We start from the raw sequence: 23,950 nt of genomic DNA, 5'->3' as shown, positions 1-23,950 counted from the left end.
TGACCAAAATCTTCCTCATGAGATGCGAAGATGGCACTCCACCAAAGTAGCAGTTGATCTGCTTTCGCCTGTTGTTCTTTAGAGATGGCTTCACCCCACTCCATGCGCAAAGAGGACTGGTCAGCTATTGGGGGGGCCTTGATGTTAAGCACATTTACCTCAACTGTTCCAGGGTCTGTGAGCTTTACTCCCAGTTCTCGTTCACCATGCACCTGTTGGGGGCATACTTGGAAAACATAGGCCAAGGGGTAACATTGTGGGACTGTCACAGGGTAAGGGTTTTCATTTTTAAAATCTTAGAGGCACCTTACCTCCTTTAATGTGACTCAAGGTCCTTGCCACTTGCCATTCAGACTCCTCCCCAGTTCCTTCCACCAATACACAGCTCACAGCAGGGTGGTGACCTTCTCGGATCTGGGCCCATAGGACCATCTCACTGGCTGGAGGAATCTCCACGGCACACTGACGGGTGAGGCGGACCACACTGATTCGTCCATCACCCGTTTCGTCCTGTGCAATGTGGCTACAGACGACAAAAGCCTGCTCCCATTCTTTTTTAGCTGCAGGAGTGACAGTCGCTTTAAAAGAGGTGAGTCCTGGATGCCCCCCCTTGAACAACCCCTTCCAACAGTCTGTGATAACGTTCATTCCCAGGATACCCTTCTCTACCCCAGGCATTCATCCTTTACAATAACAACCCCCTTCCCCGGTACCTTAACCCCAGCTACAGAAAAATCAAGGATAGCATAGCCAGTGTATGGTATGGAGAAGCCATTGGCGGCCTTAAGTGTCAGCCAGTTCAGATCGTCTGCTCCCCTTGGTTTGATGTGTCCCAACCATTTTTGGATGAATGATTCGCTAAAAAGTGTCACCTGGGAGCCGGTATCTAATATGCATGGGACCTTGACCCCAGCTACTTCCACCTCCACCCCTGGGCAACTTCCGACAATGTCAGGCTTCTGCAACTCCCCTATTCCTCCATCTGTGCCCCTCCCAGCCACCTGCCTGATGGTTGCTGGGGATTCTAGTTTAAACCTTCAGGACAATTCCTCTTCACATGGCCTGCTTTCTTACAGAGTATGCAGATAGGCCTACCTTGACTGTCCCAGTGGAAGGCCGGCTGGTCTCTTGGAGAGGCACTATACCTGGCCCCAGCTGATGGATGCCTACCCAGTGTTCTTCTCCTGAATGCCGGACTCGATGGTGCTGGGGCAGTTGTCGTCGTACCTCTTCTGCGATATCTTTACTCAGGGCTGTTATTTGGTCCTTAATGTCTTGCCGTACCTCAGCCTTGAATGTTTCTTTCCACTTCTCCAGGTCATTTCCATTTGGCTCTAGGGGATGTTGGGCCCTCACCTTAGAGGTTACAGCTTCTTCACCCAGGTGGTCCGCTTCCAGGGCCCGGGCTTCTGCACAGGCATCTGAGAAGGTGAACTCTTCTTCCCGCCTCACCAGACGCTGCAGTTCCCTCTGGATGGTTATAGATCGGAGGCCCAAGATGAATTGGTCATGGACTGTTGTTTCATCCTGTGCAGAGCCCCTAGGTTCCTTCTCACGCCACCTCAGGAACAGCTCACGGAGGCGGAGTACATAGGCCCCAATACTTTCCCCTTCTCCTTGTACACATTTAAAAAACTGCACTCTAATATGGGCTAGTGACGTGGTTTTGCTATAGAGTGCATCAAGTTCCTTTAAAATTTCAGTGGCAGAGTTTCTTTTTATATCCTCCAAGAGTAACACTTCTCTCCTTGCTACCCCATCTAAAGCCCCAATAATAAAGTCTGTTTTTTGTGTTTCAGACAGTACTTGGGCCCTGAGCATGGCCTCAATTTGAATTTTCCAGTCTGAATTTAACCTGGCCTCCCTCCCCTGAAAATTTGGGCACCCAGGGCATCCCCATAAACCAGGGCATGACCATAGTATTAATCACAGGGGGAGTAGCACTACCAGAATTTACATTCTCATCAGCCATTTTGTATTGTCGTGGGAAGGGATCCTGCTGACTACGCCAAAATTATGTCACCGACCAGACAATAAAATGTATTTCAGACCCCGGGCCACAACAACACAAAACACAAGACAAGGATGTAAAAATATATTTTTGATTTATTAAAAAAGTAGAAATATAAAATAAATCCCCATAAACCCACCCAAATGCTAAAACTATCCTAAAAAAAGTCACTTCACTAAAAAGAGTTCCAAGTCTTTGGTGGAGTCCACACAACAGCTAGGGCCAGGCAGGGGCAGTGTCACTCGTTTGCCACAAGGGGGAGTCGCTCAGTCCAGTCCTCCGCAATCCAAATCCGCCTCCTTGGAGTCCGCACGCCAGTCCGGGATTTCCAGGTTGCTCGGCACAGTGCAAGTGTTGTCATTGGGGAGGGCCCTTCAGAAGAGAGAGGAGGTTGCGCTCAGCAGATCACTTCGGCATCGGCCACTTCAAAAGTGTGATGTTAGGCAGGCAGCGACAAGACCAACCGAGGGAGGCGACGGCAGCAGATGGCTTTTGGCAAGAGTCAGTGAGGACAGGAGAGGGGCTCCGGATCTGATGCTGGTGGGAAGGAGAGACATGACGGCAGCCATTCACCCAGGAGGAGCCCTGTGAGTTTGAGTCTCTGGCTTTTTATGGAGAGAGGGATTAGCACATCAGCCAATGACTGGCTAATAGACTCATTGGCAGGGGACAAGTCTCAGGTGTTCATGTTTACATGCAGATAATCACACGTGAAAGGAGCCAACCTATAGGTTGGCTGGCTAATCTAATTATTAGTAAAAACGAGTCTCTGATACATGCAATCTCAAAACGTGCAATATGGCAACCACTACTAAATTACTAGGGAGTCAAGTGCACAATGTAAACAAAGAACAAAGCGTCAAATCAAACTAAGTATAAACCCACAGCAGCACAATAGCAAATGCCCTTTGACATAAACACTAATAAAACCACAAGCATTCGCCAGTGTTAACAATGTCTTTATTGTTTAAAATAGCTGCAGTCAAATCCTGAGCCGACTGACTCATTTTTGCTGCAGGACAGCGTCAGTGCCTTCATGATGTCACCCAAGTTTCATTCCATATATTCAAAGTTTCATTCAATATATTCAAAGTTTCATTCCATATATTCAAAGTTTCATTCAATATATTCAGGGTTTCATTCCATATATCCAAAGTTTCATTCAATATATTCAGGGTTTCCTTCCATATATTCAAAGTTTCATTCAATATATTGAAGGTTTCATTCCATATAATCAGGGTTTCATTCCATATATTCAAAGTTTCATTCAATATATTCAGGGTTTCATTCCATATATTCAAAGTTTCATTCAATATATTCAGGGTTTCATTCCATATAATCTTGGTTTCATTCCATATATTCAAAGTTTCTTTCAATATATTCAGGGTTTCATTCCATATATTCAGTTTCATTCAATATATTCAGGGTTTCATTACATGTATTCAAAGTTTCATTCAATATATTCAGGGTTTCATTCCATATATTCAAAGATTAATTTCCTGAATGTCATGCCATAATATTGTGTGTCTTTACATGGTAGGATATACCGCAGCCACAGCACCTGGCAGGCATTAAGGCCTGCTCCTTCTGTGTGGTGGCTAGCATAGAAGTCGCTCCCCTCAGACATCTTCAACTAAAAACAGAGCTGCACGACGAAGACCTGTAGACTTCACAGGGTTTTCAAGTGGGCACCCCACCTCACCGGTGTTTCGTCAACAAGCCCACGACACCTCAGTGGGGCTTAACAGCAGAACCAGCGTCCTGGAACTGCTCCCTCTGTCATTCAGGAACCTGCCATGCAACTCTGTCCCCCCCTCTTCTCTGCCAGCCTGGCTTAGCCACCGGTCACTTCTTTTTAGCCACAGCCACCTGGATGCCTGTTCCGCCTGCTTTGAGATGCTGTTCACCAAGTTCTTACGGGTTACACCCTTAACCCCAAGCTGTCCTAGTGCTCTCCAAAGGGACTGCCCTGGGAACCCCCTGCAACCCACCTCCACTGGTAGGTTCCAGGTTCTCCACCCCCTCTGCTGGCTCTCTACAAGGAGGGGCTGGTACTTCCCCAGCTTGCATTCGTGTGCCTCCTCAATCCTCTCCTCCCAGGGTACTGTTAGCTCTATCAAGGCCACCTGTTTTGTTGCATGGGACCAGAACACGATATCTGGTCGGAGGCTGGTGACAGCAATCTCTTCAGGAAACCTGAGTTGCCTACCCAGGTCAACTCTCATTTCCCAGTCCTCTGCCGTGCCAAGAATACCTGCACACCTGTCCTCCCTGCCTGCCTTCTCCCCAGGCCTGAGAAAGCTGATGAAGCAGGGCCCTTTGTTGTGGGCCTTGATTCTTTTCCACTTCCTTGCCTTCTCCAGGCCATCGGCCAGTTGCGCCAGCACTTTATCATGGTGCCACCTAAACCTTCCCTCGGTCAGGCTTGCTTTGCAGGATGACAAGATGTGCTCCAGGTTTGCTGGTCTCTTACACTGTGCGCAGAAGGGATCCTCTGTCAGCCTCCACCTTTGCAGGTTAGTTGGTGTTGGCAGCACATCATACACAGAACTCAGAAGGAACTTCAACCGATGCCCCTCCACATTCCAGATGTCCTTCCAACTGAGGTATCTTCCCCGGACACTGTCCCACCGGGTCCAGCTGCCTTGCTGCTTCATCGCCACTGCCCTAACTTGCCTGTTCTCTTCCTCCACAGCCCGGATCTCTTCTTGTACCATTCTCCTACAGTCCTTTGCCTTCGCCTTCTTTCAGCTTGCTCGGGTGATGACTCCAAGGCTCAACCTCCCCTGGGTTACAGTACCCAAGATGTCAGCATGTTGCAGTCGCTCCTCTGCTTCCCTCAGCACTCCACTAGCTCTCCACTTCCAACCTGTCTTCACAGTGATGTCTGCCTGTCGCACCGCCTGATCATCACTGTCGCGCAACATCATGACCAACCGGACCTTGGCTGCCTTAAATTCCTCCATGACAGATATGATTGGTAGCTGTAGTTTACTCCCAGAACTATACAGCCCTAAGGAGCAAAAACTCTTGGGGACTGCCAACCATCTCCTAAGGAAGTTATTGATCTTCCTTTCCAAAGTTTCCACTGTTGTCAAAGGAACTTCATACACAAGCAGTGGCCACAAAAGCCTTGGTAGGATGCAGTGTTGGTAACCCCATACCTTATACTTCCCCGGTAGGCCACTCCTCTCCAGGGCTTGCAGCCACTCTTCTGCTTGGCTGAGCATCTCCTTTACACTTGCCTTGTCATTCAGGGCAGCTCTGTACCACCTCCCTAAACTCTTAACAGGCTTCTCTGTTACTGTGGAGATGGTGTCTTCACCTATCTTGAACCTGAAGCGATCTTGGACATGACCCCGCTTCAGGACCAAACTCCTTGATTTTGACGACTTGAACTCCATCCTGGCTACAGCAGTGAGCTCCACCAAGTCCTCCAAGATCCACCTGCCCTCCGGGACTGACCTTGCCGTGATTGTCAAGTCATCCATATAGGCCCTAACTGGGACCTGTTGGACCCCACTTGACAGTACAGCTCCCCGTCTCGGCTTCTCCACCGACTTAACCAGGAGATTCATCGCTGCTGCAAAGAGGATCACTGAGATGGTACACCCTGTTGCGATTCCAACCTCCAGCCTCTGCCAGTTGGTAGTGAAGTCTCCAGAGGAGAAGCGCATCCTGAATTTTCCAAAGTAGTTCCGGAGGAGCAGCTGAACCCTATCAGGGGTGTGGTAGGCTTTAAGTGTGTAATCAACCAACTTATGTGGCACTGTGCCATAAGCATTCGTTAGATCGAGCCATAGAACTGCTAGATCTCCTTGGTTCCTCTTAGCGTCTTCAATGGTCTTGGAGATGATACTGTTGTGTTCAATACAACCTGGGACTCCTGGGACTCCACCTTTTTGTACTGAGGTGTCAATGTACTTGTTTATCAAAAACTGTGTTAACCTCTTTTTTATATATATATATATATATATATATATATATATATATATATATATATATATATAAATCACACACAAATATATATATATATATGTGTGTGTATATATGTGTGTGTATGTATGTATATGTAGGTGTGTGTGTGTGTGTGTATATATAGATGGATAGATAAAAGCAAACTATGATTTGTACAATGTATTAACTTCCTGGGTTCCAGAAAACCGCTGGAGCAGTTGCTCTTCACGAGTGACTTGACTTGTGTATTTATCTGCTTCTTTCTCCTTGGCTATAGGTTCTAAATCATCCTCAGGCAACCAACCAAAGATTGAGGATGAATCTGAAGAGTTTTTGTTGTTTTTTTCAAAAGAATCAGTATCAAGAATGCACGCCATAAGACACGACACAAAAGAAAGCAGTGGCACATATGTGACACATGCAGCACTGCTGACCTGTAAATCGCTGCGATCTAATAATGGCGGACAAGCTTTTAGTGATTTTTGGAACAGAATTGAGATGCAAAAAAAAATTATTTTTCGAACCAATTTTTTATTTATTCGTGAACTTTACAATCTTTTTGAGCACTGAAAACCCAGGATTTTATGATGTAATTTTTGTTAGACTAGCACTTTAAGGACTGCAGAGACAAAGAAAAACATGGGAAAAGGGGAAAAGTCACAGTTACTGTGATTCACTCGGGGCATGGGATAAGGCATCAGCCATTACATTGTCTATCCCGCAAATGTGTCAAATGATCAAGTTAAAAGGTTGTAAAAAATAATGCTGAATGCATCAGATGCTGATTAGCATTCTGCAAACAATGCATAAAAGTGAGGGGGTTGTGATCCAAATAGACCACCAATGGCTGCATCCCACCCCCTACAGACACATCAAAATGGTTGAAAGCCTTGATCAATGCTAAAGCCACCTCCTCAATAGTTGAATAGTTTCAGTGATGTTTTTTAAACTTGCATGAAAAGTAACAGACTGGTCTATCAATTTCTGTCATCTGTCAAGTGGCAGCAGTCCCTGCCCCAACCCGATTTGTTTCTCCTTGTAAGTTAAACGGCTAACCTAACTTTGGTACAGGCGCAGTTCTCAGCAACAGTTTCATGCTCTCAAAAGATTGCTGACACTCATTAGACCAATGAAACTTTGCTTCCTTTTTAAGTAAATCTGTAAGAGGAGATACAATGGTGGAAAAGTTAGAACAACACCTTCTGTAATAATTGATCATTTCCAAAAATCTCATTAACTCCTTGGTTGTCAGAGGAGGAACCTTATCTATAGCCAGAACCTTCGCTCTCACAGAGCACACCTGCCCTTGGCTAACCACCTTGCCCAAACAGACCACAGTGGCTTGAGCAAACTCACACTTAGCTAGATTTATAATAAGATTTGCAGTCACCAATCTCTCAAACACTGCACATATACAAGTAAGATGCTGTTCCCATGCATCACTATAAATAACCATGTCACTGAGCTATACTGCACATCCCTCCAAACCAACATGATTCATCAGTTGCTGAAATGTTGAAGGCATGTTTCCCAGCCCAAAGCTCATAATGTTGTTTAGAGCCCAGATGGTGTCACAAACATAGATATTTCCTGAGCTTGCAGTGTCAACAGTACTTAATATCCCTTTAATAGATTGAATTTACTGACAATGTGCAGCACCCACCTAGTCTACACAATCATCAATCTTGGGTAGTGGAAACAAATCAGGTTTTGTCACCATATTTACTTTTCAATAATCTGTAAAAAATCAAAAGGTATTATCAGGTTTATTTACTAATAAAGAAGGTGATGCCCAACTTGAATAAGATGGTTTAGCCAGACCATGATCAAGAAGATATTGCACACTGGCATCTCAACTTTTTCAGTTCCCTGGGTTAACCCTATAAAACCTTTGCCGAATTGGTTATGCATCTCCCATGTCAAGAGCATGTTCTATTAGATGAGTACAGGTGGGAAAATCTGAAAATAAAGAAGGAAATTCTAGAATGAGATGCCTCAACTCCTCATAATGTTCATTTTCTTTTTTATGCAATTGTAGCAGTTCGTAGGGGTGGAGCACAGAAAGATGGCAGGCCAGAATTAAGTTCCACAAACAAACTCTTTATTTATGGTCTTTTCAGACTTTAGACACACTCTCCTCCTATCTACGCACACACACACACACACCAGTCATCTGGTTGGGGAGAGAGCTCTCTTCCTCTGCTCTCTCTCTCCTTATATAGGGTGCGGTCACTGGGGAAGACACACAAACACAGGTTAACTAACATCAGGTGTAGTGATTCTGCCACTTACCTTCCCTGACTCCGCCCTTCTGTCACAGCTCGACGCTTGACCGCGCCCCCGCTGCCACATACCCCCACCGCCCGACTCAGGCCAGGCAGCTGTCCGGCCTGCAACCGACTTCCCCCCCCCCTTTGATGGGAAAGGAAGTCCGCCATGACCATCTGCGCCCCCGGCCTGTGGACCACCTTGAAATTAAAGGGCTGGAGTGCCAGATACCAACGGGTGATCCGCGCATTGGCATCCTTCATTGACTGCCCACTTGATTGCCAGGCACTCCTTTTCGATGGTGCTGTAGTGCCCCTCACGCACCAACAGCTTCCTGCTTATGTACAGGACAGGGCAGTCCTCCCCCTCCACCTCCTGGGACAGAACGGCCCCCAGCCCTCTGTCCGATGCATCCATCTGCAACGTAAAGGGGAGAGAAAAGTCAGGGGAGTGTAACAGTGGCCCCCCACACAGTGCAGCCTCAGGGAAAACCTGCTGGCATTGCTCTGTCCACTGGACCGGATCTGGTGCCCCCTGTTTAGTCAGATCAGTCAGCGGGCTGGTGACGTCCGAATAATTAGGTATAAACCTATGATAGTAGCCAGCCCCAGGAACTGTCTCACCCCCTTTTTGGTCTTGGGCCTCGGGCAGGCCGCAATTGCTGCTGTCTTGTTAATTTGGGGACGCACCTGCCCGTTGCCCAAGTGGAAGCCCAGATACCGTACTTCCACCTGCCCAATCGCACACTTCTTTGGGTTGGCTGTGAGACCTGCCCGCCTCAGAGGCCTAAGGATGGCCCTCAGATGTTGTAGGTGCCGAGGCCAGTCATTACTATAAATAATGATGTCGTCTAGGTACGCGGCCGCATGGGTGGCGTGGGAGCGGAGAACCCTATCCATCAGTCAGTGGAACGTAGCGGGCGCCCCAAACAGCCCAAAAGGAAGTGTGACAAACTGGTGTAAGCCGAACGGTGTGGAAAAGGCCGTTTTTTCTCGGGATAATGGAGTCAAGGGGATCTGCCAATAACCCTTTGTCAAATCCAGTGTCGAGTAAAAGCGAGCCGTGCCTAGTCGATCGAGCAACTCATCAATATGAGGCATTGGGTACGCGTCGAATTTAGACACCACATTGACTTTTCTATAGTCTACACAGAACCGGACCGACCCGTCGGTCTTGGGTACCAAGACCACCGGGCTGCTCCAGTCACTGTGGGACTCCTCGACGATGCCCATTTCGAGCATGGCCTCAAGTTCTTCCCAAACCACTTTTTTCTTGTGTTCGGGTAGCCTGTAAGGGCAGCTGTGCACTACCGACCCCGGGGGCGTCTCAATGTGGTGCTCTATGAGGTCGGTGTGGCCGGGCAGGGGCGAGAACATGTCCGAAAACTCGGTCTGCAACTGGGCGACCTCCGCAAGTTGGGTCGGGGAGAGGTGGTCTACACAGGGGACCGGAGAGGTATGCGATGCCAATGTTCCCTTTTGAACCTCCGGCCCCAGCTTCACCTTCTCCAGAACCACCAACACCAACGCCACGGGGACCTCCTCATTCCAGAGTTTGAGCAGATTGAGGTGGTAAATCTGTAGTGCCCCACCCCTGTCCATTCACCTCATCTCATAGTCGACGTTCCCGACTCACCGTGTGACCTCAAAGGGTCCTTGTCACTTGGCGATTAATTTGGAGCTTGATGTGGGCAACAGTACGAGAACTTTATCTCCTGGTGCGAACTCCCTAAGGCACGTACCCCTGTCGTACAGGCGGGTTTGCTGTTCTTGGGCCTGCCGCAAATTCTCCTGGGTTAGGTGTGTGAGTGTGTGGAGTTTTGCATGCAGGTCCATAACGTATTGAATTTGATTTTTACTGGGTGAAGGTCCCTCCTCCCAATTTTCTCACAGCACATCTAGAATGCCGCGCGGCTTAAGCCCATATAACAATTAGAATGGGGAGAACCCCGTGGAGGCTTGGGGGACCTCTCGCACTGCAAATAACAAGGGTTCGAGCCATTTATCCCAATTACGTGCGTCCTCACTTACAAATTTTTTAATTATATTCTTGAGGGTGTGATTGAACCGTTCAACTAAACCGTCCATTTGTGGGTGATAAACGCTGGTGCGGATCGGCTTAATACCTAACAACCCATACAGTTTGTTCAGTGTACGTGACATAAACGAGGTGCCTTGGTCAGTCAGAATCTCTTTCGGGATTCCAACTCGGGAGATGACGTGGAAGAGGCCTTCCGCAATACGGCGTGCTGAGATATTGCGAAGAGGCACTGCTTCCGGGTATTGCGTTGCATAGTCCACCAGAACTAAAATAAAGCGGTACCCTCGTGTTGACCGATCTAATGGCCCGATGAGATCCATCCCAATTCTTTTGTACGGGGTCTCGATTAATGGGAGAGGGTGCAAAGGCGCTTTTGGAATGGCCGCTGGATTTACTAACTGGCATTCGCTGCACGCCGTACACCACCTACGGACATCACCGTGAATCCCTGGTCAATAGAACCGGGCCATTAGTCGGGCTAGTGTCTTATCCTGCCCTAAGTGTCCAGCCATGGGATTAAAGTGAGCCGCCTAGAATACCAGTTCCCGGTGGCTCTTTGGAATCAAAAGCTGCGTGACTTGCTCTTTAGACTGAGTGTCCTGTGTCACTCGGTATAACCTATCCTTCCTAATAGAAAAATAGGGGAAGGACGGGGTGGCGTTTGGCTGGAGCGTTTGACCATCGATTACTCTCACTTGGTCAAACGCATGCCGCAGAGACTCGTCTCATGATTGCTCTAATGGGAAGTCTGCAAGGGATTCCCCGAGAGTGGGAGGAGGAGCCTGTGGCTCCTCACTCTGACACAGAGATGACGTAGATGGCTCTGTGACAGCTGCTCCCGCCAAAGCGACACCGGGACCTCCCCCTGCTGAACTACAGCAGGACCCACTCTTCACTAGATGGCTCATTAACTCCCTGAATCCCGGCCAATCAGTCCCCAAAATTATCGAGTGGGTGAGGCGAGGATTAACCACTGCCTTTACTCTAAATTTTTCCCCTCAGAAAAGAATGTGGACCGACACTAAAGGGTAGCTGTGAACATCCCTGTGCACACATAACACCTTCACCCCCTGTGCTCCCCCCAATGCCTCGTCTTGCACCAGGCTTTGGTGAATTGAGGTCTGATTACAGCCAGAGTCCACCAAAGCCTGATATGTATCCCCTTGGATACTCACCGGTATGCGATACGCTCTGGCCCGATCAAGGGCGGCTCCTGGCGCGTCAGGGATCCGAACCACCACGCCACTTCCATCGCCGAGCACTGCTGTTGGAGGTGGCCCGGCTCCCCGCAGCACCAGCAAACCAGCTTGGGCTTCCTCTCTGCACCGGCGCTCTGGGGCTCACTCACCTGGGGGGGAAGAGACAGACACAGAAGGAAAAAACGGGAGGGCACCGCGGGTGTGGTGGGCCGGCTGGGCTGGGGCCGGCCCCTGCCTCCGCAGTGGGGGAACGGGGCGAGGACGAGACACAGGAGGAGAGAGGGGGAGAGAGAGAGAGAAGAGGGAAGAAGAGGATGTTCGCTGTCCTGCCATCGGAACAGCCGCCAGATGGTCCTCAGCCAACTCGATGACCTGATACAGCAACGCCGGGTGGTGGCACTGGACCCACTCCGTGGTTCCCTCTGGTAGGCGGGCGATGAACTGCTCCAGTACCACCTGATCGATGATCCCCTCGGCATCGCGGTTGTTGGCCCTCAACCACCGCCAGCAGACGTGCCGGAGCTGCTGGCCAAACGTGAATGGCCGGCCGACTTCCTCCAGACGCAGAGCGCGGAAGCACTGTCGCTGTTGTTCAGGGTTGCGCCCCACCCGCTGGAGGACGGCCCAGCGAAGGTCCGCGTAGACCAGCCGGCGATCGGCTGGGAGTTGTAGCGTGGCCAGCTGTGCCTCACCCGTTAGCAAGGGGAGGAGGCACGTCGTGCGCTGTTCCACCGGCCAGCCCGAGGCCTCTGCTACCTGATCGAAGAGCGTGAGGAAGGCCTCGGGGTCATCATGCGAGCCCATCTTAGTGAGGGTGAGGGTAGAAGGGCCTGTGGTGGTGGAGGTGGTGGACCCCACCGACGCGAGGAGGTGCCGGAACACCTGTCGGTCTTCCTGCTGCGCCAGCACCAGGGCCTCGAACTGGTGCTCCTGCTCCTTTTGGAGGGTGACTAGCGCCTGGTGCTGGCTCTGCTGGGCCATGGTGAGGGCGTGGACCAGGTCCGCGAAGGGGGAGGACTCCATGGGGCTGTTCTTTCTGTGCTTGAATCCCGGGTTTCAGCACCACTGTAGCAGTTCGTAGGGGTGGAGCACAGAAAGACGGCAGGCCAGAATTAAGTTCCACAAACAAACTATTTATGGTCTTTTCAGACTTTAGACACACTCTCCTCCTATCTATGCACACACACACCAGTCGTCTGGTTGGGGAGACAGCTCTCTTCCTCTGCTCTCTCTCTCTCCTTATATAGGGTGCGGTCACTGGGGAAGACACACAAACACAGGTTAACTAACATCAGGTGTCGTGATTCTGCCACTTACCTTCCCTGACTCCGCCCTCCTGTCACAGCCCGACACTTGACCACGCCCCCACTGCCACAGCAATCTTTTTAGGGACACTCTGTACATAGAGTTAACTGAAGCCAAGATTGGAAAATTATGTTGATTTCTACTGGATTCTGAAACAAAGCACTCTTCCATAACTGTTTAGATCAGGGGGTCTTCAATCTTATACACAAAGGGCAGGTGTGGCAACCGGCTTTCATTCCAACAAACAGGAGCTACACCTGATCCCATGTTAATCAGGTTAATCATTTTATCCTGGTTTCCAACTATCAAGTGTGTGTGCCACCTATTTGTCTGGAATGAAAGCCTGCAGCCATACCAACCTTTTGCAGATAATTTTGAAGATAAAAACAAAAGGTTGCAAGACAAACTTTTGATTATGTTTTCAGCTGAAACTATGCTCACTGAACAGATCAGCAGTTATAAAAATACTCAAACCAGCCTGTCTGGCATTATGCTTGAAGGACCCTACTAAGAGCAATGCTGTTGACAACTTCAGACCAATATTGTGCCTACCCTTGATGTGAAAACTGATGAATAGTGTAATTGCTGAATAAATGTATGCTTTCTTTAAGACGAGCGGGATGTTGCCACATGAGCAAAAGGGATGTTGAAAGAAGAGTAGAGGCACGAAGGATCAATTGTTGATTGATAAGTCAGTTTTATGGGATTGTAAAAGGAGACACACCAACCTGTGTACGGCTTGGGTGGATTATCGAAAGGCCTATGACATAATACCCCATTCGTGGATAGTTGAATGTATGTCACGCTTCAGGATCACAGGCAATGTTCAAAATTTCTTGTGCAGTTGTATGGAAGAGTGGCGAACAGAATTAACAGCAGATGGGTGTTCCTTAGCACAAGTGAAAATAAACAGAGAAATATTTCAGGGGGACAGCTTGTCACCATTGTTGTTTGTGCTGTGCATGATTCCATTGACACTTACTGTGAAAGACAAAACATGGGCATGAGTTTCAGAACAGAGGTATCAAAATTAATGATCTACTATTTATGGATGATTTAAAACTCTATGGAAAAATTATGAAACAGATTGACTCCCTAGTTAACAATGTTTACACATACAGTACAGACATTGATATGGCGTTTGGTATCAAGATATGTGGTGTCTTGGTAATGGAAAGGAGTAAAGTTATGAGGTTTAATGGTATCATTTTGGCAAATGGAGAGGGGAAAAACACATAGAAGAGGAAGGATATAAGTATTTGGGAATTTTGGAATTAGATAAGATTAAAGGGATGGAGATGTTTTATAAAGGAGTATAAATAGCGGGTTCAATTAGTCTTAAGATCAAAATAATGGAAAAAAACAAATTCATGGCAATTAACAACTGGGCTATATCACTTCTACGATGGAGCAGGAGTGAGTGGAACAAAGATAAGTTGGTAGAGTTAGACAGAAAGACCAGAAAATTGCTGACTCTGCATGGAACGCTAAATCCTAACAGCAATGTTAGTAAATTGTATTTGCCTAGAGAGAAAGGTGGGAGAGGATTGATAGGTTGGGAAATGTGTATTGGCGCAGAAGAAAAATAATTTGGGGTACTATTTGAAGAATGTCACTGAACATCTCTTACAGGTGTTGAGAGAAGCTGAAGTCCTCAAAACTGAGTCTTGCTTTAAAAAAGAAGTATTAAAGAAAATGAACATACAAGCGCACACAAAAGTTTGGATGGAGAAGGAGATGCATGGGCAATTTTTGAGAGACTTGGTGGAAGATGCTGATGTGAAGGCAACATTGAAGTGGTGAAAATCTGCTGGATTGAAACCAGAAACTGAAGCTCAGATGTGTGCTGCCCAAGAACAGGCTTTATTGAACCAACTATGATAAGTTCCACGTGGATAAAATGTCACTGACACCTAATTGCAGAATATGTAATGAGAGGGGTGAAACAGTGTGGCATGTAGTGAGTGAATGCAATAAGTTGGCACAGTGTGAACACAAACAAGGACATGATAATTTGGTGAGAATTATTCACTGGGAACTATGTGGGCTTTATCATGTGGATAGATGTAAAAGTGGTATGAGCACAAGCCGGATGGAGTTTTGGAGACAGAGAATGTCAAGTTACTTTGGGACTTCAATCTGCAGTGTGACAAAGTGATTGAACATCATTGACCTGATATAGTAGATGTAAACAAAAAAGAAGAGACTTGCCAGATTATTGACATAGCTATCCCAGGAGATAAGAGGGTGGGCAAGAAAGAACAAGAGAAGACTGACAACTATGATGAGCTGAAGCAGGAAATATTAAGAATATGGTCTATGAAAAAAGCTGAAGTTATCCCAGTCATTGTTGGAGCCTTGGGTGCTGTCTCCAAAAATCTGAGGAAATGGATTGAACGACTGGGTTTCAAGGCTAAGATCCATCTTATTCAAAAAACTGCCTTGTTAAGTACATCATGAGTTCTGAGGAGGGTCACAAAGATCTAGAGATATTGCCATAGTATGAATCAGTCTATGAAGCCCGGGTACTGGTTGTGTGCAGCTTTCATAGATTCCATTCCGGGTTAAGATCATCGCAGAGACTTTTTTCCTATAATAATAATGCCCTCCGCAAGGTAGGGCCACCCAAGCCAGACAGGTCAAAGGGAAAAGGCCAGACAAAAAGTAGTCCAATCATAACCCAGTTACCCCATGGTCTAGAAATACCAGGTTGGCGTCTGGCAGAGGATAACTGTATCTCATGGGTAGGATGGGCTTTTAAGTCTTGGTTGACAATCTTCCTTGAGATGGTGTCTCAAAAAAAAAAATACTAGCAAAGGGTAACCCTCAAAAACCAGACTTCTACTGAGTGAAAATGTCAAATGAAAATGTACCAGAAAATGGCATAAATGGGACTGGAACCAAAGGTGAAGGTGTCATGCTGAGTAGGTGTTCCATGGACCCACAGTATGGACCTAACCATCATGAAAAGACTGTGAGGAAAAAATGGGATAAAAGAGTGAATGAGGTTGTCATGGAGTGCTATTATCAGGGTTCCAGTGTGAGGATACAGACAGAGGTTGTATAGAGAATGGATGCAAATGGGTCTCTGAAACAACAGAACAAAGAATTTGTCATCAGGCCAGGGCAATATGTAAAAATGGGTGGTTAACAGAATTGGAACTTGAGGCTGTCAGGGGAAACAGACGAGGACCCAAGAGCGCAAGTTAAATGTTGAGTTTTATTGATAACAGGGGAAAGGGAGTTGGGAGGATGTGCGTGTGTGAAGTTCAGTGGCAGGAGGACTGAGAGGCAGGGATGGCTGGTGGGAGCATGGTGGTGATGTCTGCAGTCTCCCATCCAAGCACTGACCAGGCTTGACCCTGCTTAGCTTTAGAGATCAGACAGGATCAGGTGTTGTCAGAGTAGGGAGGCTGTAAGCTGACGGCACTAGGTGTTCAGGCAGTCTCCCAGCGAGCAGTCCCTCAGCAGACAGACAAGACAGCACAACAGGCAGGAGTAGGGAACAGGCTGGAACACAGAGTCACAGATCAGGTAGCAAGAGAAGGGACAGAAAAGCAGGGTCAGGTTACCAGGACTGAAGAGTTGACGGAGTCGACGCCTAGAAGACGATCTGACACTGAAGCTTGGGAGGACAGCAGCTTAAATACACACAGAGGAGGAGCAGGTGATAGGCAACAGCCAATGACAGCCACAGAGAGTTAATAAGAGGAAGTGTATGCAGGCGTGGCCGGTAATGCTGAGTGGAGAGGAGTGGAGATGTTACCTGAAGAGGGGAAACCCACAGGTAGGACCATGACAGAACCCCCCCCCCCCTCAAGGGACGGCTCCAGAAGTCCCTAGCCACAAATCCACCAAGACGGGCAGGAGTAGAGGGAATCCCAGTGGAGGGTCAGAATTCCTCTGACCGGTCAGTGTCCATAGCCTCCGCACCATCTTCACTGTCAGAAGACTCATCATCCAAGGGCCCCCACCCAGGATTCGGTTCATTGTCAGGCTTGGGCACTGGAGCAGGGGCAGGGTCCGGAAGGGGATCCGCATGGTGAGAACCCCTACGTCGACCCCGTCGGATGGAGGGCTGGTCAGGGTGTAGTCGATGGAAGTCAGCGATGAGGGCCGGATCCAGAATCCTTCCAGCAGGGACCCATGCCCTCTCCTCAGGACCATAACCCTCCCAGTCTACCAAGTATTGGATGCCCCACCCCTTCGTCACGAGCGGAGCAGTCACCGGACCATGTAGACTGGTCCACCATCAATGAAGCGTGGAGGAGGAGGAGGAGGCGGCGGTGTTGCCGGGACCAGGGGGCTCTTGTGCACCGGTTTGAGTTTGGAGATGTGGAAGGTGGGATGTATCTTCATGGTCTTGGGCAGCAACAGCCGAACTGCCGTGGGACTGATGACCTTCTGTACGGGAAAGGGTCCGATGTAGCGAGGCGCCAATTTGCGTGACTCCACCCGTAGTGGTAGGTCTCGAGCTGACAACCATACCTTCTGGCCGACATGGTAAGCGGGTGCAGGGGTCCTCTGCCGGTTAGCCCCAATAGCATAGCTGGTACTGGACTTCAGGAGTGCGGTGCGGGCCTGGGCCCATGTGCGGCGGCAGAGGCGGGCATAGGCGAGAGCAGACGGGCAGGTGGCTTCTCCTTCCTGGCTGGTAAACAGAGATGGTTGATACCCATACACACACTGGAAGGGGGAGAGTCCAGTGGCAGAGCTGGTGAGGGAGTTGTGGGCATATTCCACCCGGAGCAGATGTTGAGCCCAGGCGTGGGGGTTGCATGAAGCCACACACCTAAGTGCCTTCTCCAGTTCCTGATTCATGCGCTCAGTTTGGCCATTTGACTGTGGGTGAAACCCAGATGACAGACTGGCAGTGGCCCCGAGGAGGTGGCAGAATTCCCTCCAGAAACTGGCGGAGAACTGTGGGCCCCGGTCGGAAACGATATCCCTGGGCAGGCCGTGGACCCGAAAGACGTGTTCTAAGATGACCCGGGCAGTCTCCTTAGCAGTTGGCAGTTTTGGGAGAAGCACAAAGTGGGTCATCTTACTGAAGCGGTCCACGATGGTAAGGATGACCGTATTACCTTCCGATGGAGGAAGACCAGTAACAAAGTCCAGGGAGACATGGGACCAGAGATGCATGGGTACTGGCAGGGGCTGGAGTAACCTGGCTGGGGGCTGCCTGGGGGACTCGTGCTGGTTGCAAGTGGGGCAGGCTCTCACAAAATCCTGGATGTCCCTCCTCATCAATGGCCACCAGAATCGCTGAGACAGCAGATGGAGGGAGTGTGTGACCCCGGGGTGACAGGCCAGGTGGGAGTCGTGTCCCCATTGAATCACCTGAGACCTCAGGTCGGCTGGGACGTAGAGACGGTTGGAGGGGCAAGCGCTGGGGCCTGGCTGGTCCCTGATGGCCTCTCGAACCTGCTCCTCGATGTCCCAGGTCAAGGCAGCAACGACAAAGGGGCTTGGGGGGATGGGTGTTAATTCCTCCTTGGAAGCCTCATCCCTCTGAAACATCCAGGAGAGTGCATCCGGTTTGATGTTGCGGGAGCCAGGACGGTAGGAAAGGACAAAGTTGAAGCGGGTGAAGAATAATGACCACCGGCGCTGGCAGGAGTTTAGCCTCCTGGCTGTCCAGATATATTCCAGGTTTTTGTGGTCTGTCCAGACCACAAACGGAACCTTAGACCCCTCCAACCAGTGGCGCCACTCCTCGAGGGCGAGCTTGACCGCCAGTAGCTCGCGATTGCCGATGTCGTAATTGCTCTCTGCTGGGGTCAGTCTTCAGGAGTAGAAGGCGCAGGGGTGCATTTTTCCATCCTCAGCTGCCCGCTGGGAAAGCACAGCCCCAACTCCCACATCCGAAGCATCTACCTCCACCACAAACTGCCGCTCGGCGTCAGGCATCCGGAGGATGGGAGCTGAAGTGAAGCGGGCCTTGAGGGTTTTGAAGGCTTTGTCAGCTGCTGCTGTCCATTGGAAGGGCTGTTTGATGCTGGTCAGTGCGGTGAGTGGGGCTGCCACGGTGCTGTAGCCCTGGATGAACCTCCTATAGAAGTTGGTGAACCCCAGGAACTGCTGCAGCTTCTTACAGCTCTCTGGGACCGGCCACGACATCACTGCCGACACCTTCGCAGGGTCCATTTGTATGCTGCCCTCGGTAACCACATATCCCAGGAACGAGACAGACTGAGTGTGGAACTCGAACTTCTCGGCTTTCACAAACAATGAATTCTCAAGCAGGCGGCGCAGGACCAACTGGACGTGGTGGGTGCGTTCAGACAGGGTTTTAGAGAAGATCAAAATGTCGTCCAAGTAAACGAAAACGAACTTGTTGAGCATGTCTCTGAGGATATCGTTTACCAGTGCCTGGAACACTGCAGGGGCATTGGTGAGACCGAATGGCATGACCAGATATTCATAGTGTCCTGTTGGGGTGTTGAACGCAGTCTTCCACTCGTCGCCTTCTCTCACTCGCACCAGATGGTAACCGTTCCGGAGATCTAGCTTGGTGAACACTGTGGCCCCTTGCAGTAGTTCAAAGGTGGAGGAGAGTAGTGACAGAGGGTAGCGGTTCTTAACCGTAATGTCGTTCAAGCCCCGGTAATCTATGCATGGGTGAAGAGAACCATCCTTCTTCTCCACGAAGAAAAATCCAGCTCCGGCAGGAGAGGATGATGGACGGATTAGGCCGGCAGCCAGAGAGTCGTTTATGTAGTCCTCCATGGCCTTTCTCTCCGGGGCTGGCAGGGAGTAGAGATGGCCCTTAGGGGGTGCGGTGCCTGGCAGGAGATCGATGGCGCAGTCGTATGGTCGGTGTGGGGGAAACGACGTGGCCTTGGACTTGTTGAACACCTCCCTCAGGTGGTGATAGCAGACAGGAACCTTGGATATGTCGGGGGTGGAGCTGGTGGTCTCCTGGTTGGTTGGCAGGATGGCTCCCTTCAAGCAGGTCTGATGGCAGCCCCTTCCCCACTCTCGTATGGTGCCAGTCTCCCAGTCAAGTTGGGGGTTGTGTAGACGGAGCCACGGGTACCCTAGTATGAGTGGTTGGCCGGATGAGTGTAGGAGGTGGAATTGGATGGACTCCTGGTGGTTTCCTGACAGCAGCATTGTCACAGGGGCTGTGATGTGTGTAACTGTGCCGAGACGATGTCCACCCAGCACTCGTACAAGAACGGGTGGAGTAAGATGGTGGCACCCCACACCCAGCTGCCGTGCGAGCTCTGTGTCCATGATGTTAGCTTCGGCTCCAGAGTCCACCAGGGCGGCCAGGGCACAAGCGGTGTTGGGAAGCTGAAGGCGGAGCTGAAGCAGGGGTTTACGGATGGAGGTTAAGTGGTGCTGTCGCTCCTCGGGGGTGAGGGAGGCACGGCCGATCTCCATGGGCTCAGACTGATTATGTCGGCTGATTGTGACAGGCGGGAACTGGGCAGCGGAAGACCCACCCCAAGTGCGGGTGGCAGGTTGACTAGGATGCCCCTTCTCTCGTCTGCGGATCTGGATACGGTAATCGATGCATATGGCGAGGGCAATGGCCTCATCAAGTGTTGGGGTTGCTCATGGGAAACGAGCTCGTCCTTGACGTAGTCTGCCAAACTGTGGAGGAAGGCGTCCACCAGCGCCGCCATGTTCCACGAACTGCACCTCGCCAGGGTGTGGAAGTCAATGGAGTAGTCTGCCACTGTCCGGTTGCCCTGACAGATACTCATCAGTGCTCGTGATGCCTCTGTTCTTGACGAGCCCAGGTCGAACACCTTTAACATCTCCTTGGCAAAGGCACTGAAGGAGGCACAGGCCGGGGCCTGCCGGTCGAATTCAGCTGTCCCCCACAGCCAAGCCCGGCCGGTCAGGTGAGTGATGACATACCCCACCTTGGCTCCCTCCGTCAAGAAGGTCCTGGGCTGCAGAGAGAACTGGATACGGCAGCTGGCCAGGAATGGCCAGACCTGGTTTGGGTTTGTCTCTCTCCTGTGATTCCCTCTTAGGCCCTGCCCACATGGCAACGGATTCAGGTGAATCCGATAAAATTTTTTATCGTTTCGGCCTGGGGTCCACATGGCACCGGCGTTTTGGGTGCCGCAAAACGATATTTTTTGAGAACAGTTTCCAGAGTGGAAAAATCTGGCAACAGCGCCGTTACAAAGTCGTCTGGATGAGTAGAACGGATTTCTTTACGATGACGTCACAACCACATGACTAGAACAAGCAGCACTCACTCATTCACGCCGGGTAGAAGAAGGGGTTTATGCGCATGCGTCCTACTTCTTCTATTGTTCTGGTGTCTCCGATGGGACCGTCTTACAGCGCACGTAGAGGTGTGGCATGTGTATTGCATCGTTTTCAGCAAGCATTGCTTTGCATATGTACCTGATATTTTACTGATCCGTTGCCCATGTGGACGCGATTTTTTTTTACCCGCTAAAAAAAATTCTCGTTGCCGTTGTCGTGTGGGTGTAGCCTTAGACTACGTTCAGACTGCACCCTAAATAAAACAGTTTCTATAACTGATTTATAACTTAAACCATCCTGTATTACAAGATTATAAGATTGTTCTGGAAATTTCCAGTAATTTGACACCTTCGGTCTCATTAGTCTGCTGTCCACATTAATCAGATTATTGTGTGAGTTCCGCCGCCGCCACAAAAACCACATCGCCAGGTCTCGCCTCATCTCCATAGCAAACTGCACTGGTGTTTATGCACCTTGAGCCAGCGCTGAGAGAAGCTGCAGATTTCAGCTGGCTATAAACAGTCTAAATAAATATTTATAAAAATGTAGAAAAAGTTTATTAATATGACGAAATAAATATGTGCAAATTATTAAGCCTGAATTAAGAGTTTGGTAATACAGCGGCCGTATCCCAAATGACTGCCTACTGAAGCTCGAGTACACTATATAGAGTTTAAAAATCCATTACTTCCTAGTAACATGTAGTGCACTTATATAGAAATTAGAGAGACATTTAGGAGTCAACTCTCGTTACCAGGCTACACGTTTTCATTTCAGTTCAGAAACAAAAACACACACGAGACCTCACACTTTAACACTAACCAGATAATTAAACAAACAAACAAACAAACAAACAAACAAACAAACAAAAAAGAAATCATTAAACATGAAGAGTGCACTTTTTTTGTTTACGTATTACGTAGATGTGCTTATTACGTGTCAATTTGAGTATGCGGGACACTTTTGGGTCGTTTTCTGTTCATATTGGAGATCGCATACAAGTCTCATATAATTGGTAATATGAACGGCCTAACAAAAAAATCGGATTTCACAACAAATCGGATATGGGTTGTTTCAGGTTGCAGTCTGAACGTAGTGCAGTATTGTTCTACAAATGTAGAAAATAGTCAAAATACAGAAAAACCTATGAATGAGTAGGTATGTCCAAATTTTTCACTGGTACTGTATGTATTTGCCAATTGTTATTTAAAATCTGAAAATAAGTTTTTTAAAAATTGGAGGAAAAATATCTATAAGAAGCGATTATTGGTCTGATGGTTCTGTATGATCCAAAATTTCCATGCCAGCCATGTGATATGTGTTTTAGGTGTTTGCGCTTAAATTTTTTGTTGACTTCATAACATTAATTTCTTTTTTAGAATGCTGCTTTTTTATATGGTCTTGGTATGGTGTACTTCCATTACAGTGCTTTTCACTGGTAAGTACCTGTTAAGAGTAACTGGATATTTCAGTAGAAAATTAATTACATCTCAAACAGTGCATGAAGGCCAGCACTGCTATTGGCACCTGTTTCAGTGTGTATACTGTTAAATTGATTTCAGAAATGTGTGAAAATATAGCATCATATTGATTATAATGATGAAGAATTGTGCCCCTAAGCTTAGGGTGATTGATTCTATCGCCTGTATATAATTTCTACTGTTTCATCAATCCTCAGCTGGGTTATGCTACCAGACCTACTGCACTTGGCTCTACCATGTCAACATTTTTCCTGTCAGGTTAACAGATTTTGACAGTGTTAGCAGAAATATTGCAATGACATTACTGAAGTATATTCTATGGGTATTTAAACTATTTTAAATATGTATGCCTGCTCATTTATGCAGTTATCCAATCACCCAATCATGTGGCAGCAGCATAATGCATAAAATTATGCACCTACTGGTCAATAGCTTCAGGTAATGTTCACTTCAAACAACAGAATGGGGAAAAATGGGAACTCTGTGACTTTAGTTGTGGCATGGTTGTTGGTGCCAGCTATCAGAGGCAGAGGCTCACCCAAACTGGACAGTTGAAAATAAAAAAAAAGAAAAAGAAATCAACCTGGCTGAGCATAGTTACGCAGAATGTGAAAGTGCCACTCTCCATGCAGCAGAACTCCTCTGTGACCTTGGGTTCAAAGTTCACCCTGATAAGTCCATCACTCCAACACAGGTTATTGAATTTCTTGGATTCCATTTGAATTCCGTTGAAATGACAGTCTCATTGACAGAAAATTGAAAGATTCTGGAATTATGCAAAAGTTTTTGCCATCCAGGGAAAAAAGTTTACCATTCGACAAGTAGCATCATTATTGGGGTCATTAGTTTCTAGTTTTCCTGGAGTAGAATTGGACCATTGCACTATTGTAATCTAGAGCTTGACAAAGAGTCCAACCTTAAATTTAATCAAGGGAATTTTGATGCCTCCATGATATTGTCTGATGGAAGTCTGACGGAAATTAATTGATGGATCAATAATATTGAAGAGGTCAAATGGAAAGTTCGCCACTCCAAGTCAGACCTAGTTGGTTACACAGATGCATCAGGCTATGGATGGGGTGCTAGAATAGAGTGTGGCAGTAGCACCTGTGGAATTTGGTCCCCAGGCTGAATTGAGAAGACATAAATTATTTAGAGTTGTTAGCAGTAAAGCTTAGTTTGATATCTCTGTTGAATGACAGATACAATATTCATATCTGGATCATGTTGGACAATACCACTATAGTATCCTATATTAATGCCATGGGGGGTTGCATATCCATGGATTGTTTTTGTGGTGATATCTGGAATTGGGCTGAAGCTAGGAAAAATTGGCTATCTCCAGCCCATATCTGGGGAAGTTTAATGTAGAAGCTGACTCTCTTTCTCAGGGGTTGAATGTCAACTTAGAATGGTTGCTGTCTGTATCCGTATTTCAAAAGATCATGTTTTTG

Source organism: Neoarius graeffei, chromosome 4 (assembly GCF_027579695.1).
Source record: "Neoarius graeffei isolate fNeoGra1 chromosome 4, fNeoGra1.pri, whole genome shotgun sequence".
Classification (NCBI taxonomy): domain Eukaryota; kingdom Metazoa; phylum Chordata; class Actinopteri; order Siluriformes; family Ariidae; genus Neoarius; species Neoarius graeffei.
The sequence above is the reverse complement of the archived record's forward strand: the minus strand, read 5'-3'. Positions refer to the sequence as shown.